At 39.6% G+C, this 17,371-nt stretch overlaps 1 protein-coding gene across 1 annotated transcript in view; it reads left to right on the forward strand.

Moving 5' to 3' along the window:
- LOC105499091 (nuclear pore associated protein 1) overlaps positions 1-17,371 on the forward strand; it is a 564,120-nt gene that overhangs the window by 269,112 nt on the left and 277,637 nt on the right. Inside the window, exons 40-41 of the mRNA XM_071099379.1 lie at positions 6,479-6,643; positions 8,178-15,141. The gene's annotated coding sequence lies outside the window, so the exon portion shown is untranslated. The remainder of the gene's footprint in view (positions 1-6,478; positions 6,644-8,177; positions 15,142-17,371) is intronic.

The raw sequence follows: 17,371 nt of genomic DNA on the forward strand, positions 1-17,371 counted from the left end.
TTTCTAATATGATGTCACCAATAATCTTAAAACCAGTTTTATTTGTCAAGGTTTACTAAATTTATGTGAACTTGAAAAGCTTCTCGACTTAATTTATGAGCACTTATTTACTTGTAAGTCAATTTGGTAGCAGGCTAGACGTAACACACAAACGTGTCTACATATGTACATGCAAACATCTACATATGTACATACAAACATATATACATATGTACATACACAAATATATCTACATGTGTACATACACGCAAAAATGTCTACATATGTACATACATGCAATCATCTACATATGTACATACACACAAACATATCTAAACAGTTATACACACACAAGCAAAGGTCTCATAGCTTTTACCTTGGGATTCTAACCGTAAAGTAACAGTACACACTCAGTATTTTATAAAAAATAGCTGGACACACATTATTGTCTGACAAAAGTGGAACCTGTTTCCATGGCTAAATTGTGTTTTCTCCAATATATAATCTGTGAAAGCTGTGAACCAAACTTTGGGTAAAGCAATCTTTATGGCAGTTTTGTTTTTAAAAAAGCATCTTTTACCTTTTTTTTTTTTCTTCAGTTTTAAACAAGTTTCCTGTGTTTATTTTCTAGTTAGTCTGTAAATAATGTGTCTTATCACAGCACCAACAGCTTAGTAACAGCCAATCTGAAGCAGGCCGAAAAGAAAACAGGAAGAAAGAGAGGTTTTGATGACTCTGCTTCACTTAATAGCTGCAGTTAACCATTTGAGCTCTCAAGTTTTCTTGCTATAGTTTGTCTCTCTCTTTAAAATGTTCACAAAAGTAGGTCTTAATAAGCAGCCAGCTGAAATCCCGAAGAGAATGAGAATATGAAGTTCCTGCCAGGCCTCTGCAAAGGAGCCAGGTTTAAAACCTGGCTCCATTAAAAGGAGGGAAAGAGAAAAAGATAGAAAAGGAGGTTTGTGAACCTTCTAGCTGCTGCATGGTATAGGGTTGGTACCCCCACCACTCTTGCTGACATCCCATCAGGGAGAGCCCCAGTACCCTGGACATGCACAGTGTGAGACGAATCCCTCCCACCTCTGCAAGTCATGGGCAAAGGAAACTGTTTACAGCTGGCGAGAGCTAGGGGTACCTTTCACCGAGATGAGTAAGGCTGTAGGTGGCTTCCAAGATAATCAGGAAGATGAAGTTGAAAGTGAAAAAGATAGGAAGAGATCAGGGCCCACACTCAAAGGTCATACACTCACACTTACAAACAAATGGTGAGCTTCCAAACAAACCCCAGTTAAGGGCTGGGTAGAATCCTGAATTTCTTTCCTCTGTTCAAAACAGTTCCACAGGTATCTGAAACCAAGTGGAGCGATGCCCAGGAGTGCCACAAAGCAGTCACCACATGTGCCCATCACAGCTGATGGTGGCACCTAACCCATGCAGAGTACCGAAATGAGCCAGGCTCTGTCTGCCCTCTCTTGTTAGTCACCCAGTTAATCCTGGCAACAGTCCTGGGTTCTCTGCATTTCCAGAGTGCAGGTCCTCCAGTAACCACTGAAATGCTTTCTCGGGAGTTGTCAACTCCTTACAAACATTTCTCCCTACTTGGCGCAGAGCACAGTGACACCAGAGACAGGCTTCCCTGGACCCCCGCCCTGGCAGTGGCCGTGTCACTTCACTCAGGCCCAGGAAGAAGGCAGGCTGTGGTCTTCCATCGGGCAGCAACACCGAAAGAATTTCTCACGTGGGTGAACTCTTGGATCACCGTGCCCAGGCTGACGGAGTCTGCAGCAGATGCAATAAGGGCTTTGGCACCGGGAAGTGGAACTCACCCATCTGCCAAGCCCAGGGTTGGGCACCCCTCTCACACCATTCTTGGGGACTTCCTCCCCTCCCCGGCAGAACGCCACTGAGAATGGACCTGATGGTGCCAAGAGGTCGAATTTCCCCCAAGTCCTCTGAAATATGTTGCCAGGATTTGTAACAGGAAGCCGAGTGAGGAGCACGAAGTGCTTTCAAAGATCAGGTGATGGGCCACATCCCTGTCGGGCGTGTTGAGCCCCTGAACCAAAGTTTCTGCGACCAGCACCTTTGCATCTCTGCCCCGGCCTTCTGAGCCTGTGCTCCGCAGACACTTGTGCACCAGGCAGCCAGCCACTCTCTCCTGTACTCCCGCAGCCCCAGCAGAGCTGCCACATGTACCTTCCACTCACGAGGTGGAATCTACCTTTTATCCTGTGCAGCAGGCTGCAGAACGCGCCCCTCCACTCCCTCCGTGTGGGGCTGCAAGGGGTCGGGTCCACCACCAACGCTGCCTTTATGGAGAACCCCGCACTTGTCCGGAGCCTGAAACTCCCGAGTTGCTGGGTCCAGGAAGACTGGAGGTGGCGCCTGATAGAATGACTTCTTTTCATTTGGGCCTGTACCCAGTGGTGGGATTGCTAGATTGAATGGTAGCTCTGCTTTTAAAAGCTCATTGAGAAATCTCCATGCTGTTTACCATACAGGTCGTACGAATTTACATTCCTGCCAAGGATGTATAAGCATTCCCTTTTCACCTCATCCACACCAATATCAATCATTTATTGACTTTTTCATAATGGTCCTTCTGACTAGGCTAAGGTTGGTATCGCATTATGGTTTTAATTTGCATTTCCTGATGACTAGTGATGTTGAGCATTTTTTTTTTCATATGTTTGCTGGCCGTTTGTATATCTTTTGCCTATTCATGTCATCCCACCACTTTTTAATGGTATTATTTATTTTTTTCTTGCTGATTTGTGTTTCTTGTAGATTCTGGGTTAGTCCTTTGTTGGATGGACAGTTTCCAAATATTTTCTCCCATTCTGTAGGTTGTTTCTTTACTCTGTCGATTATTTCTTTTGCTGTGCTTTTCAGTTTAGTTAAGTCCCATTTATCCGTTTTTGTTTATGTTGTAGTTGCTTTCGGGGTCTTAGTCAAATATTCTTTGCCTAGGCCAATGTCCAGAAGATTTTTTCCTAGTTTTACTTCTAGAATCTTTATGGTTTCATGTCTCACATTTAAGTCTTTAATGCATCTTGAGTTAATTTTTATATATGGTGACAGATAAGGATCCAATTTCATTCTTTGGCATGTGGCCGTCTTATTTTCCTAGCACCTTTTATTGAATAGGATGTTCATTCCTCAGTATATGTTTTTGTCTGCTTTGTTGAAAATCAGTTAATCGTAAGTATTTGCCTTCATTTCTGGGGTCTCTATTCTGTTCCTCTAGTGTGTATGTCTACATTTATTCCAGTACCATGTTAGTGTGCCAGCAGATGTTATAACGGACTGTGTTGGTTGACTTGGGCTGGAAGGTGGCACTTGCAGGAGAGAGCCAGCTGTCATGGTGCTGGGATTTATGCTTAGCCTTTGTTACCCAGGGGAAGTATTCAGCTGATGGGAAGTGACATGGAAGTCTAAAAAGTCCCTGTTCCAGTTCTGCTACTAGGACAGGTAGAGGGGCAAAGCCAGGTGTGGGCTGGGTCAGGAAAGTCCATACTCTGCCTCTCCAAGTGTGGGTGTAAGCAGAAGCTGCAATGGTGGTCATTATCCCTGACCGCTGAGATAATGTTCCAGGGAGGAGAATGCCCTCTGCTCCATGAGAGTCTGTACATGGAGAGAGAGGTAGAAAGTGGCAGGTCAGTTCCCATGACCTTGACACAGAAGGTCTTACACATGCAGACTTCTGCTGGCAAAAACCCACAGCAGCCAGCTAAGTCCCAGGCAGTCTAGGCTCAGAACACAAACCTGCCCCAGGCCACAAGACTTCCCACTGGAGACTGAAACTGGAACAGTAGCTCTGAGGCCACACCCCTTGATTTGACATGTGAAACAGCAGTACCCAGGTCCCATGACCCTGGCACAAGAATGCTTCCTTCATGCCCCTTGGGTCGGGCCTTCAGGGGTTCATCCTCTGCTCAATACTAGATCAAATACAAATCTTAGTTGGTCAGCTTCTTCCTCAGTTGGGGGCTTCTTCCAGTGCGTGCCTACTGCCTGGGTTACTTCGCTGATTTCTTCTAGATATTCTATGAATTTGGGTCAAGAATATCTTCCTTCTGTTGCTGCTGGGGTCTGGGAGTGCACACGCAGCACATCCAGGTGCCACTCTTACTTTCATGCTCCCCACCTCTCTTAAGTCAGCTCCATCGCTGGGCAGGGTTCAGGCGATTCCCTGTGACCTGGATTGCCTGGTTCCCTAGTGGGAATGTATCACAGAGAGAGTCTCACCCTTTTGCACTCTCAAGGCTCAGTTGCCCATCTGACACGTAGTGCAAGTTGCTGCCTCTTGCTCCTTTCAAAGTATCCAGAGGTTCTTTCACTTTTTCTGTTGAGTTCCTGTGTTTGTTGGATACAAATTCACAGTGTGAATCTCTAGACACTATTTTGCTCTTTCTAAGCAGGTGAGGCACACTAACAAAGCCTCCAATCTGCTATCTTGAAAAACAAAAAACAAAACAAAAGAAATGCTCTTCTTTATGAGCAGAGGTCTACCAAAAGTTATCTGAAACATTCATCCTGAACATATCTATTCTTCTCCAATAATCGTTATATTTATGCAATCATTTTTATGTCAGTATGCAAACATGGATATTTATTTTACTCTTTACTTCTACTACTTCATTTATTTGTTTAACTTGTTGCAATGTTGACTATTGGAAGTTCTTTCAGTTGGATCATCTGTCGTTTTGAAACACCACCATAACTGAGCTTTGCTGTTGTTATGTGGTTGGTTAGTTGTTTGCGCTGTTTGGCATTTTACTTTTTCTGGCACTACTAGGTGCTTATGCTAATTGTGTGGATTTCCTCACAAGCCTGGTATTAACCATGAGACATGGCCGTGAGAAAGAACTTTACCAACTGAAGATTTTATGGATAAATCTTTACCCTTTAGACTCAGAATATCCACTGACTTGCTACGTTACTTGGGTCAGCTGCTTTTCCCCCCTCCATTCAGTGAGGTGATTTCACTGATTTGTTATTTAATTCTTTTGTGTGTATAGCCCCGTGCTATCTGCTACCTGCTGTATAAGGTGTTTAATTTGTGTATTGTAAGTTCACTTTTTGTATTATAAAGTTATTTAGGATTTGTAAAATACAATAATGTATTTATCGTTACTGTATGATACCAGAATAATTTCACTGCCCAGAGCGAATCTGCTGTACCTCACCAGTTTGACCTGCCTCTCTTCCAAGCTCCTAGTAAATACCATTTTATTATCTCTATGCTTTTTCACATTCCAGAGTGTCACATCACCAAAATCTCACAAAGTATTTTGCCTTTTTAAATTTACTATTTTTTCGCAATATACCCTTTAGATTTGTGAAGTGTATCTCATGGTTGCTTAGAGTTGCATTTTCTTAATGACAAAAGACTTAGGCCCCATATCATGTGCTTACTAGACACGAATATAGTATCTCTGGATACATGTCTATTCAGATAGTTTACCACTTCGATTGTGATACTTGCCTTTTTATTTTGAGTTGCAAAATATTTTGTATGTTATGGATAATAGATTCTTTCCTTCTATGTGATTGTGAAGATTTTCTTCTATTCTTTGCATTATCTTTTTACTTTTAATGATGTACTTTGAATCCCAGAAGATTTTAATTCTTATAAAGTTAAATATATTCATGTTTATTTATTTTTGTTGGGCTTTAAGTATCATATCTTAGAAATTATAGGAGTTATTGTTTAACTTTAGACCCAAATTATGTATTTATATATTATCTACTATGGGTTTGGTCTATTTAGAGCTTACATTTGGATATATGATTATTTTGAGCTAATTATGTATATGGTGTGAGTGAGAAGTTCAACTTGCTTGTGGATATTCAATTGTCTTAGCAGCATTTGTTACAAATGTATTTTTCCGTATTGAATTGGCTTGGCAACCTTACAAAATCATTTGACTCTAAAGGTAAAGAGTAATTTTTGGATGTTCAATTCTACTATATTTCTTTGATCTGCATGTCCATGTTTATACTATTATTGAGCCTTTAAATTAAATTATGATGATACTGAGTTTTTCATGGATGCCCTTTAAGATAAAGAAACTTTCCTTATAGGCTTAATTTGTTGTATATTGTTATCAAAAATGGATTTTGGATTTATCAGGTGCCTTTGCTGCATCTTTTGAGATGATCATATGGCCTTTGTTTTTTATTTTATTCTTATAGGGCATGACACTAATTATTTTGTAAGTTGAACCAAATTTGCATTCCTGAGACAAATACTCTTGGTGATGGTGTGTAATTCTTTTTCCATTTGCTGATTTGTATTGCTAGCATCTTATTGAAGACCTTTGTACTTTATTTATAAAACATATTGATCTTAATTTTTCTTCCTTAAAATGTCTTGCTTTTGTTGTAATATCAGTATAAAGTAACTAATAGTATACATCAGGAAGTGATCTCTGCTTGTACTGTTGTTTACGTTTTTATGAAGAGTTTGTGATAGATTGTTATTAATTATTTTCAGGTTTGGAATAGTTCACCAGTGAAGTCATCTCAACAAGCACAGGGCCTTCACTCCTAACAACAATCACATGAATTTGGAAGGGGATCCTTCCCCAGCTGAACCTTCTTTGCTTGAGACCTTGTCCTTGGCCATCATCTGCATATGGATTCATGATACAGAGAAACTGTGAGTGAAAGCCACTTAGTATGTGAGAATTTATTTTGCAGCAATAAATAATACACCTGACAGTAAATGCAATGTGGTATCCTGAGCAGAAAAAATGACATTACTTAAAAACCCAGTAAAATATGGAAAAAGCCTATATTTCAATAAACAGTTTTATGCCAACTATTTTTTAGGGCTCATCATTGCATGTAACGCAAGGATATATAAAGCTTTCTGTGCATATTTCTGTGTATTTAAATTATTTCATAGAAAAGTATTTTTGAAAAAAATATTAAATGTGATATTAAAAGAATTCCAAAGCACAAACAGAATACCTTCAGCTCAGGAGATGAAAGGACATGTAAAGAGAGAATAGCAAAGCACTTTTCAATATCGATTTACCAACTCGAACACAGGTACACCTGCTTCAGGAAGATTCTCCCCAAGTTCCAGAGACTCGTCCTCTTTCATCTTCTTCATCATATTCTGCATTTTTCAGTCACCAGTTTTAGCATCAGTAACCACTTTTTCAAAGACAGATGCCTGTGACTCACGTGTCTCAAAAAGCCCCATTTTCAGATATTATTTTAACAGGACTCCAACAAACAGACCAGAATTTATGCAGAGCTTGCAGTGAGGAGTGCCTTAATGCCAACATGACTATGTTGACAACACATCCTCTTGTGAGTGAAGCATTCATACAGAATGAGTTGCTGAAACTCAATAACATATGTTTACTGTACAAGTAAGGCAATAATATAGTGCTCTAAAATTATTCTGGGGACATAGGGGACATTCGTCTAAGATTTATGAGATGTGAGCAACCAAGAGAGCGTGAACACTGATGTTTTACAAGTACTCCAAATCAGTAGATGGGCATTTGATTTTCCAGTGAGTGGCTTTCAAGGTCTCTTGGCTTCAATACTGTACACACAGAATTTCAGTGACAGATATAACAACAACAGTAACAACCCCTCATCTATTATATTGCAGCCTGGCAATTTAACTTACCTTAGTTTCACTGCATATAAATAGCAACTTAATTTAAATTAATTTCACTGCATATAAATAACTTAATTTAAATTAACTTCACTGCATAAAAATATCAACCCTATACTCCGTGCAAACTAGAATGGCAGTGGAATTTATGTAGTGAAGAAAGTGACAAATGATTTTCCAAATTTAAATGAAACTTAAGGTTTTATAGGGAAACAAATAGAGGTAAAAATATTTTTAATCCTTCTTTTTCTGACAATTGTGTTCTGCTCTTATAAATAGAAAGCTCTACTTTCATTATTTTATAATATAGTGAGTTCATCAGGCACATGTATGAAAATTGTATAGTAAAGGAAGGTTTGTGTCCACTTGGTTGGTTCATTGGACTTAGACACATCATTTACTTTATCTCAAATGGTTATTTTTTAAGCCTTGGTTTTGTACAACATGTAAAGGCGGTAGTCTTTGTGCAATAGTAAGTCTTCATTCAAGTAACTTTTCTTTCTGTCTCTGCCTTTGTTTCTGCATTGCTCCTGTACTTCTGCGAACTGTATTTCAGTGAGTAATGATGACAATGATAGCCATGCCGTCTCCCATTCTTACCACCGGATGTGAAGAAATTCTAGATGCAATCCAGCCAATCTGTACTCGACTCTCAGTTCCATCTTCTCAACTCACAGTGTCTTCCAAAGTCCATGCCACACCACAGCCTGGAAAATCTCCCAAAGCAGTGTCTTGAGGCAATGGTAGAGCTCATGTCACAGCATGGTATATCTCAGGTATCACTGTCCTTCCCTGTTTGATATAGTCTCTCTTACAAACCATTGTTCCATACACTTTGCCCCTTTTGTGGTTGTGTATACATGTGGTATGGCATGTCTTAACCTCACAGTGACGGTATTAGCATAGAATTTTGGGTATCTAGAGGTGTGGATCATTGGGAAGCATCTTAGAACCTACCTGCCACATCAGGTCCTGTCTAATCTGTATCAGCTTCTGGGTCTTCACTTATTTTCTTGACCTTGATCCTAGTGAAAAGAACTTGTCAGGTGTTCCATAGGATGTATCACAATATGGATTTGTTATATTTTTTCATCATTTGACTAAGATTAAACATTAATTTATTCACATATTTATCTAATGTTGAAGACAAAAATCCTGAACAATATATTATTTAGAAATACAAATTTAGAAAATAATAAAGAAGAATGAGGCTGAGCACGGTGGCTCATGCCTATAATCCCAGCAATTTGGGAAGCTGAGGTGGGTGGATCACTTGAGGCCAGGAGTTTGAGCCCAGCCTAACTAACATGATGAAACCCCATCTCTACTAAAAATACAAAAATTAGCCGGGTGTGGTGGTACACACCTGAACGTTTCTTATATTCTGGGTAATAGTCTCCTAACAGTTATATGACTTGGGAATATCTTCTTCCATTATTTCAGTTGTCTTGATGGTGCACTTTGCATCTTAAAAGGTATTGATCCACGTGAAGTTCAATGCATCTATTTTTTTTTTCTGTCACTTGCACTTTTGTGTCACATGTTAGAATCCATTGTTTCACATAAGGCCATGAAAACCTATTCCTGTGTTCTCTTCTGTGGGATTTTTAGTTTTAGCTCTTACAGCTAGCCATGTATTCTATTTTGAGTCAAATACATATATGGTACAGGAAAGAGTTAAACTTCCATGTGGATATCCCTTTCTCCCAGCAACATTTGTTGAAAAACTATTTTTTCCTCTTGAATCAAATTTTTTAACGTTGAAAATAAGTTTGGCCTATATATAAAGATTGATTTTGGTGTGCTCAACTCTATTCTATTGGCTTGTATGTCTTTCCTTACGTTATGTGAGTTTTCCGTGGATGCTCTTTGTAGGTTTAGCAAGTTTTCTTCTATGCCTAACTTTCCCAGAGCTTTTATCATGAATGGCTTTGGAATTTGTCAAATACCTATTCTGCATCTTTAGAGGTGACCATGAGTCTTTTTTAAAAAATTCTATTACTATAGTTTATAACACCAGTTCTTTTTGTATGTTTAACCAAACTTACATTGCAAGGATAAATCGTTTTGCTTTTACTGTATAATCCTTTTTATATGTTACTAGTTAATTTTGATAGTACTTCCTTAATACTTTTTACCAATTTCATATTGGTCTGTAATTTTCCTTTCTGGAAATGTCTTTGTCTAGCTGTGGTGTCAGGGAACACTGGCTTCATACAGTGCATTGGGAAAGGTTCTCTACTCGTCTGATTTTATTGATTGTTATTAATGCTGAAAGGGTTTGAATAACACACCAGTGAAGTCATCTTGACCTGGACAGAAATTGAATCCTTACAAGAATTCTAGGAGCTTGGAAGGGGATCCTTCCCCAGGTGAGCCTTCCCTTGAACTCTCTGCCAGGTATCCGACCCAGAGAAACTGTAAGTACTATGTAGGGCTGTGTTTTAAAGTCTAAACTCTGTAGTCATATGTTATACAACAACCAATTGGTAATATGCCTGACAGTAAATGTAATGTGGTATCTTCGATTAGATCCTTGAACAGAAAAATGACATTAGTGGAAAACCTGGTAAAATATGAAGAAAATCTATTTCAGTTAATAGTTTTGTACCACTGTCAGTTTCTGAGTTTTCATAAATATGCTATGGTGATATAAGGTGTTCACATTTCAGGAAGCTGTAGAATATATGAAACTCTATTATCTTTACTACTTTCTGTAAAACTAAAACTATGATAAAAACATTTCTTAAAATGTAATATTCAGGTACCAAAAAATAAAACAACAATAAGAGAGACAGATTTAAACCACTATAAAGCCACAGATCAGAGGATGAATGGAGATGTGGGGAGACTATGGCAAAGTAGCTTGCCTTATTATACCCCATTCCTACACAGGGCACCTGCTTCAGAAAGACACCGTCAGGCTCCAGGGACACTCATCCATTTTCTTCTTCCAATCACACCATTATCCAGTTATCAGTTCCTGTGTTCGTAACCACTTTTCCAAGGAAAGATGCCTTTCTCACATATGTTAGAAGGCCCTGTTTGCAGGCACTTTCTGGCAGTGTCTTTGTAGGATCTCAGTATAAAGACATTTTAGAAGACATGACTTCCAGACATTAGAAGAGAAGATTGAGAAGCACCAGTGATGGGGAACATATATATTTCTGCATTAAGCATGTTTTCTTAGTACAGATTCCTTTTTTTCCCAAGTTTTGCAAGAATACGATGCCTTAAGCCTTTGAGAAAACACTGTGATAATTCAGTTTTCTTCATCATGCAGACTCCATCACGAATTTATGGGACCACACATTCTCTTGACACTCACGTCATGGATCTATATTGTCCTTTGGTACATTAATCTGTTCTCATGATGCTAATAAAGACATACTTAAGACTGGGTAATTTATAAAGGAAAGAGGTTTAATTGGCTCACAGTTTCACATGGTCGGGGAGGCCTCACCATCATGGCAGAAGGCGAATGAGGAGCAAAGTCACATCCTACATAGTGGCAGACAGGAGAACTTGTGCAGGGGAACTCCCATTTATAAAACCATCAAATCTTGTGAGACTTATTTACTACCATGAGAAGAGTATGGGGAAAACTGTTCCCATGATTCCATTTTCTTTACCTGGCCCTGCCCCTGACACATGGGGATTATTACAATTTCAGGTGAGATTTGGGTGGGGACACAATGAAACCATTTCAAGTGACAAGCCCAAAAGCCACAGAGTAGACATTATCATGGAAGAAAGTTAACTAGATATGAAAAAAGTTTATAATCATGGAGCTGTAGGTTAATTCCTGCTCAAAAAGATGTGGAAATGAACCTTTAGACATCAGATGTATGAAGGTGAGGCATGTTAGTGATACAGAGTGTGTCGTGCAGAGGTGGAAATAGCCTAACAGAAAAAAGGAATGAATAGCAAGTAGAACATACCCCAGCCCACCTTCCTGTGATGTAAGAGATAGACACTAGCTGAGTGCTGACTGCAAATGTGCTGGCTAAACAAAGATCCCCACAGCAGGGGGACTGTCCCCTCTTCCTCAACACAACTCCCTGTTCACAGGCCACACCACTTTATAGAGGAGCACCAGGGATGTTCCGGAAGCCATGCCCACAAAGCATACTAAGCCATGGGACTGCATACTACGCTCCCAAGGACATCTGCAAAGTCAAGACTCTTGCGTTTTCAGACCGTGACCATGGGCTACATTCTCCACACCATATTCATAGCTTCAGCGAGAAAACAAGCTCCTGGGTCCTGGAGACCTAGAGTGAGAGACACAGCTGACCTTGAACATATTTCTCAGTTCTGAGAAGTTTGTAGCAGTAATTCAGGTGCTATTATTTGGGGCATTTATAATTCAGTAAACCTTCTTACGCCTCTAATCTTACAGTTCACCTCATAGGAAAGGACAGTTTCATTTAAATTGGCGATCTTAAGTCATGGAGGTTTGCTCTTTTTATTTCATTATAACAGGAGTTTCTACAAAGTAAGTGACTTGTACAATCCCATTTTCCTCTTCATTTCAATGCACACATCTGGTCTATTATGATGTGTACTGTGAAGATCATCCATGACTAAATTCTTGAGGAAAAAAAAAATCACCAAGTGGCAGGCCAGGAAGGAGAGAGAAGTAGATTGTAGAAGGGCAGACTCATCTCTAGGTGGCAAGAGGGTCGATGAGCTCTGAGTGCTCAGGGTTAAGACTGGAAAAGTGATAGACATGAAACTCTGCTACCATGATGTCCCAGGCACAGAGGACACAGTGCTGAGCACTAAGCTCGCAAACATTACTATGGTAGCCTGGAAAATAGGATTTGTACTGAGTCTGGATTGGCCACCAGAATTCTCAGAAAGATGCCACTGAAAACACCCCATCATCTGACCATGTCCTTAGGCAAGAACCCAACGCTGTCTCCGCCCTCTAGTCTGAATAAAGGGTGTATGACTCCTCTACTGGAGATTAGGGCTTCCTGTTCACTCAATTGAGCCCTAGTAGAAGCTGAAACTCTCAGTGCCAATATGCTCAACATTCTAAATTATACACTATGTTGGCCGGGCGCGGTGGCTCAAGCCTGTAATCCCAGCACTTTGGGAGGCCGAGACGGGCGGATCACGAGGTCAGGAGATCAAGACCATCCTGGCTAACACCGTGAAACCCCGTCTCTACTAAAAAAAAAAAATACAAAAAACTAGCCGGGCGAGGTGGCAGGCGCCTGTAGTCCCAGCTACTCGGGAGGCTGAGGCAGGAGAATGGTGTAAACTCGGGCGGCGGAGCTTGCAGTGAGCTGAGATCCGGCCACTGCACTCCAGCTTGGGCGACAGAGCGAGACTCCGTCTCAAAAAAATAAATAAATAAATAAATAAATTATACACTATGTGAGTTTCTTCTTCATTCAGTGCACTCTTTGGGGAACACCAAAGCCTGTTTCATTTTCTAAGTATTAACAAGTGGAGCTGACGAGTAACAGGTGATCAGAGAAAAGCATTCCATGAAAACTGCAATGCACATGAATCTCCATTCCCTGCTTACAGTGAGATTCACAAGACCCTCATTCATGGGATGCGAAGGATAAAAAGGGAGGGAAAAGAGATAAATATGTAGTTGATCTGGATGAAGAATCGGATTTGGAAAGCAACTTAGAATAATCTCTGCTTATATTTCTAAGATTAAGGAAAAAAGTCTCAAGATAACAGAATTTTCTGTCTTCAGAGAGCTGCACTCTGCTGCAAACTTTCAAGTAACACTTTACCATTTCTGTCTTCTTTCTCCATGGGATCTTTGAGCCATGATTTATAAAATCACCTCTACATCATGTGTTTTTGTTATGTCTAATAACCTCTTGAAGTCTTTCTAGGGACAGTGACTATAAGTTATCACCCTGCCCAACAGGACTCCAGGAAACTGGGTCCTGGATGTTTACAGTGTGCCTCTCAATGGGATACTTATTTATCCTGTTGGATACCCTGAAGCATAAGTCTTTGACACAGCATCCTTCTCACAGGAAATTTGTTTACACTGTCAGACACTCTTGTGGCACTTGTCGGACCTGTGTCCACTCCATTCCCACCAAGGTAGCCACTGTCTAGGAGAGCTCTGAGTTGGCAAAAAGTTGAGTTCACATGTGCCTGTCACTTGAGACACAAGGAAGCAACTCAACAAAGCAAAGTTATTTCTTGCAGGTGAGGATCACTGGGCACCGTTGTAGGGTCTAACTGACACATTAGATCTTCTCCAGTCTGCAAGTTTCATAGTCTCCACTTATTTTTCTTGACCTTGACCCTTTTGAAATGTACAGATCAGATATTTTGTATTTTGTAAGATGTCCCACAATATGGATTTGTCTCATGATTTCTCATGATTAAACTAGGGACATGTATACATTAAACACCTGTCATCTAAGTTTGAAGACAAGAAGAACTAAACATTATGGATATTAGAAATATAAACAGAGATAATACAACAAACACAAATTAGAGGATAACAAATAATTTCACAGTCATAGCGACCTTAAGTGATTAAGGAAGATGATTAAGCTAAGGAGTTCCATTAACGGCCATGAACACATTGCTCATGTTCTATTTTATAAGGTCAGCAGTGACTTTAAATAAAAAGAAGCCTTATACATTTAAGAATTGTTTGGGGTTTACAGAATTGTTTTAAATGTAGTACATAGATTTTCCATATATCCCACTACAGTTGCTCTTTTTATTAACTTCTTAATGTAGGACATTTGTCACAGTTAACTAATTTTAAACAGTAGAATGAACTACTCTTCATACTTTATTCAGATTTTCTTATGTTTCACTTAATGTCTAATTTCTATTCCAGGATCTCACCCAGGATACCTCAGCACAGTTAGCTATCATGTCTCCTTAGACTTCTCTGAGAGTCACAGTTTCTTAGATTTTCCTAGTTTTTGATTACATTGACATTCCTAATGTGGGATTTCTCTGAGGTTTTTTCCATGATAAGACTAGATTTGTGGGTTTAGGAGAGGAAGATGACAGAGGAAAGCTGCCATTCTCCTCACATCATACCAAGGACACAGGCTCTCAACAGGCTTTATCATTATTAATGTTAATTTGATCACCTAGATGAAGTCATTTTTATCAAATTATCACACACTGTGAAATTATTATTATTTTTCTTTTTCCCCATAGAATGTTTCAGAACAAAGTCACTAACACAACACGCATTTGAGCAGTGGGGAGTCATGGGCCAAGCAAGATGGTTCACGCCTGTAATCCCAGGACTGTGGGAGGCTGAGGCAGGTGGATCACCTGAGGTCAGGAGTTCGAGACCAGCCTGGCCAACATGGCGAAACCTCTAAAGATACAAAAATTAGCTAGGCACAGTGCATGTGCCTGTACTCCCAGCTACTTGGGAGGTTGAGGCAGGAGAATCACTTGAACCTGGAAGGCAGAGGTTGAGGTGAGCTGAGATCACGCCACTGCACTCCAGCCTGGGCAACAGAGTGAGACTCCAGACTCCATCTCAAAAAAAAAAAGTGAGCATTCATCATCCACCTTCTTATTGGCAGAATGTCTACAAATTTATTTGAACCCTCAACCATAAACGTGTGTATTCTATTACATATTTATTCATTTATACATAAATTATTTATATAATCATCTAAACACGGATATTAATTTTACACTTTACAGATGCTAATTTATTTGATTGTTCAAATTGTTGCATGGTTGGGTATTGGAAGGTTTTTTAGTTGTCCCTGGTATAGTTTTGAAATACCCACATAATTAAGGTTCAGTGTTGTATGGTTGGTTGGTTTTGTTGTTGTTCAGCATTTTCTTTTCTTTAACCACTACTAGGTGCTCCAGGCTAACTGTATAATTGTGTAATTTCTGTTAATGTTTCCAATACCATATAATCTAATCCAGCACCACATGAATGATGTGTGTAGTCTCTTATTCTCCCTGTGAAGAAGTTGATGCTGGTCTCTTAATCATACTGCCTGAACATACATGCATAGTGGTTTCAGAACAGGTAACTTATACCCCAATGGGAAACAATTTTACCAAGTAAAGTACAGCACTTAGGTATAAATACTTTGGCTTTTAGCCTCGGCATGTCCACTTATTACCCAAGTTACTTAGGCCCATTGCTTTCCCCCACTTTCTTTAGTGAGGTTATTCCATAAATTCATTACATAGTTATATTACTTTTGGGATATTCCTCCTTGGAAACCCTTTACCTACTAAGTAAGGTTTTTAAATTTGCATAATTTAGTACACTCTTTGTGTTATAAAGTTCCTCAGGATTCAGAAAACATTATTATGTATCCACCAATACAGTATCAGAGAGAGTGATTTCACTGCCCCAAAGAAACCTCCTGTATTTCACTGATTCCACCTTTCTCTCTCCCAAGCCCCCTGTTACCACCAGACTCTTTGCTATCACTATACTTTTTTCCTTTTCTAGAGAGTCATATAGGTAGAATTACATAGTATTTTGCCTTTTCCAACTTTTCACATTTTTTTTTCCAAATTTTTCACATTTTTTCACATTTTCACAACTTTTCCAATTTTTCACATAGCAATATACCTTTTAGATTTTTGAAGTATATATCATGTTTTTTTAGACTTCGCATCCCCTATTGTTGCAGGACAGGTGAGCCCCAAATTTGGGGCTTCAACTGGCAGGGTTCTTGGCTTTGCCCAGGAAAGTATTTACGGGCAAGCCAGTGGTGATAGATGGCAGTCTTTTATTGAACAGTAATGCTCCTTTAAGAGCAGGGCTAACTCATAGGCGTTGCATCAGTTGGTAACCTATGGGTTCTTATCAACTATCTTTACCCTAAGGTAAAACTACTTTCAATTACATGGAAGTTGAGGGGTGGATCCATGAAACTTAATGGGCAGGTGATTCAGAACTTTCCAGCACAGGAGCAGTAACTTCTGGGTTGTTGCCATGGAAAGAGGTGGTAAATTCCTGGTTGTTGGCCTGGAATTTGTAAACAGTCATGCGCTGGAGGGAATGTCTCATGCCGGTGAGCAGTGAGGACAACCAGGGATCCCTTTGTCTTCTTTTGCCGGTTTTTGACTAGATGCTGTCTGGACCAGATCTCATCTTGATCAGCAGGATTGTGACTAGAAAACAACTTGCCAGTCTCCTGCCTCATAATGGCAGAAGGCATTGAGTGTCTCTTAGTGTGATTCGGATATGACTGTAGCTTTTATGGAGAATTGGGGTTTTGAATAATTTCCATTTTTGATTGAGATATATGCCCTTTTATTTTTGAGCTCTTAAGAAGTTGCCATGTATTATTGACAATAGACCATTATGACCTATAAAACTTGCAAATACTTGCTTTTTAATTTAACCTTTAAATTTCAGGGTACATGTGCACATTTGTTACATAGGTAAACTTGTGTCATGGTGGTTTGTTGTAGATTATTTCATCATCAATGTACTAAAGCCTAGTACCCATTAGTTATCTTTTCTGATCCTCTCTCGCCTCCCACCCTCTGATAAACCTCAGTGTGTGTTGTTCCCCACTGTGTGTTTATGTGCTCTTGTCATTTACCTCCCACTTATAAGGGAAAAAACATGGTATTTGGTTTTCTGTTCCTGCATTAGTTTGCTAAGGATAATAGCCTCCAGCGCCATCCGTTTTCGTGTAAAAGACATGATATTTTTTATGGCTGCATAGTATTCCGTGGTGTGTATGTTCCACATTTTCTTTATGCAGTCCACCATTGATGGGCATTTAGGTTGAT

This window comes from Macaca nemestrina, chromosome 7, assembly GCF_043159975.1.
Source record: "Macaca nemestrina isolate mMacNem1 chromosome 7, mMacNem.hap1, whole genome shotgun sequence".
Lineage (NCBI taxonomy): Eukaryota > Metazoa > Chordata > Mammalia > Primates > Cercopithecidae > Macaca > Macaca nemestrina.